The sequence below is a fragment of the Styela clava genome, unplaced genomic scaffold (assembly GCF_964204865.1).
Source record: "Styela clava unplaced genomic scaffold, kaStyClav1.hap1.2 HAP1_SCAFFOLD_193, whole genome shotgun sequence".
Classification (NCBI taxonomy): Eukaryota; Metazoa; Chordata; class Ascidiacea; order Stolidobranchia; family Styelidae; genus Styela; species Styela clava.
This window is the reverse complement of record NW_027556591.1, coordinates 25,001-27,500: the sequence shown is the minus strand read 5'-3', so window position 1 is coordinate 27,500 and position 2,500 is coordinate 25,001. Positions and strand designations below refer to the sequence as shown.

General features: G+C 53.7%; 1 non-coding gene across 1 annotated transcript in view; it reads right to left on the bottom strand.

The window, feature by feature from the left end:
• LOC144419100 (small subunit ribosomal RNA) overlaps window positions 1–1,452 on the bottom strand; it is a 1,810-nt gene extending 358 nt beyond the window's left edge. Inside the window, exon 1 of the ribosomal RNA XR_013473848.1 lies at window positions 1–1,452. This exon is cut by the window's left edge and continues 358 nt beyond it. This is a non-coding gene — a ribosomal RNA (small subunit ribosomal RNA).
• Between the last annotated feature and the right edge of the window lie 1,048 nt (window positions 1,453–2,500).

The following is a 2,500-nucleotide window of genomic DNA, read 5'->3' as shown; positions in this document are numbered from 1 at the left end:
CATCTAAGGGCATCACAGACCTGTTATTGCTCAATCTCGTGTGGCTAAACGCCACTAGTCCCTCTAAGAAGTTAGACGCCGACCGAGAAGGTCGCGTAACTATTTAGCATGCCAGAGTCTCGTTCGTTATCGGAATTAACCAGACAAATCGCTCCACCAACTAAGAACGGCCATGCACCACCACCCACAGAATCAAGAAAGAGCTCTCAATCTGTCAATCCTACCTGTGTCCGGGCCGGGTGAGTTTCCCCGTGTTGAGTCAAATTAAGCCGCAGGCTCCACTCCTGGTGGTGCCCTTCCGTCAATTCCTTTAAGTTTCAGCTTTGCAACCATACTTCCCCCGGAACCCAAAGACTTTGGTTTCCCGGAAGCTGCCGGAAAGGTCGTCATGGTAACGCCTCCCGATCGCTAGTTGGCATCGTTTATAGTCAGAACTAGGACGGTATCTGATCGTCTTCGAACCTCTGACTTTCGCTCTTGATTAAAGAAAACATTCTTGGCGAATGCTTTCGCAGTAGTTCGTCTTCCGCCGATCCAAGAATTTCACCTCTAACGGCAGAGTACGGACGCCCCCGTCTGTCCCTCTTAATCATTACCTCGTGCTCCGAAAACCAACAAAATAGAACCGAGGTCCTATTCCATTATTCCATGCAACACTATGCAGGCGAACAGCCTGCTTTGAACACTCTAATTTTTTCAAAGTAAACTTATCGGCCACCGCCGACACTCAGTCAAGAGCACCGACGGAGAACCGAAGGTGAGGCGAACGCAACCAGTGACACGCCTTGCGACGGACCGGCGGCGCTCGCCCAAAATCCAACTACGAGCTTTTCAACCGCAACAACTTTAGCATACACTGTTGGAGCTGGAATTACCGCGGCTGCTGGCACCAGACTTGCCCTCCAATGGATACTCGTTAAGAGTTTTAGGATGTACTCATTCCAATTACAGGGCCTCGTTAGAGTCCTGTATTGTTATTTTTCGTCACTACCTCCCCGTGTCGGGAATGGGTAATTTGCGCGCCTGCTGCCTTCCTTGGATGTGGTAGCCGTTTCTCAGGCTCCCTCTCCGGAATCGAACCCTGATTCCCCGTTACCCGTTATCACAAAGGTAGGCACGTAGCGTACCTTCGACAGTTGATAGGGCAGACACTTGAATGATACGTCGTCGGTGCAGAGACCGTACGATCCGCGTGGTTATCCAGAGTCATCAAACGTCACAGGACGAACCCGGTCGGTTTTGATCTGATAAAAGCGCGCCTCCCGAAGTCGGCGCTTAATGCATGTATTAGCTCTAGAATTACCACAGTTATCCACTTCGCTTACGAGACCAAATAAACCAAGACTGATTTAATGAGCCATTCGCAGTTTCGCTTTACGAGAACTCGTACTTGCACCTGCATGGCTTAATCTTTGAGACAAGCATATCACTACTGGCAGGATCAACCAGATAGCTGCGACAGCTGCGCTCGGCCCTTGCTGGGCCGCCCGGCGCGTGCTCGTCGCATTCGTTTAAGACCGAGGCGATCGCCTGCGGCCGTACTCAGCTTCGACAGTCGCTGGCCGCGACGTCCACGCTCTCGCCGGCAGTGCCAGGCGGAGCGATTTGCGTTTTTTCTTTGCTCGCCCTCTCTCGGGCTCGATCCATTCAGTTTCGCACAAACAAGAGCTCTGCCGGCCGCCTGCAGCGGTGCCTAAAACCCGGGCATAACAATGCGACCGTTCTGCTAGGCCGACAAGCGCTCAAGCCAGACGCTCGATCGAACGCCCCCTACATATTAGTCGAGACAACGGCTCGCTCATTAGCATCGCGTTTGTACTTTAACTTTTTTCGGCTCGGCTTCTTTCGACGCCGATGCCGGCGACGCAGCACTCTCTCGCCCGCCAGCCACCGAGAAAAGGGTGCGCTCCGACCGGCCCCGCACCGCTCTTTCTTGGCTCATTCGAAATTACTGTCTTTCGCTCTGACATGCCTTACCTAGGGTTAGGTTAGTATGCTTGCACGTTTGTACTTTAACTTTTTTCGGCTCGGCTTCTTTCGACGCCGATGCCGGCGACGCAGCACTCTCTCGCCCGCCAGCCACCGAGAAAAGGGTGCGCTCCGACCGGCCCCGCACCGCTCTTTCTTGGCTCATTCGAAATTACTGTCTTTCGCTCTGACATGCCTTACCTAGGGTTAGGTTAGTATGCTTGCACGTTTGTACTTTAACTTTTTTCGGCTCGGCTTCTTTCGACGCCGATGCCGGCGACGCAGCACTCTCTCGCCCGCCAGCCACCGAGAAAAGGGTGCGCTCCGCCCGGCCCCGCACCGCTCTTTCTTGGCTCATTCGAAATTACTGTCTTTCGCTCTGACATGCCTTACCTAGGGTTAGGTTAGTATGCTTGCACGTTTGTACTTTAACTTTTTTCGGCTCGGCTTCTTTCGACGCCGATGCCGGCGACGCAGCACTCTCTCGCCCGCCAGCCACCGAGAAAAGGGTGCGCTCCGACCGGCCCCGCAC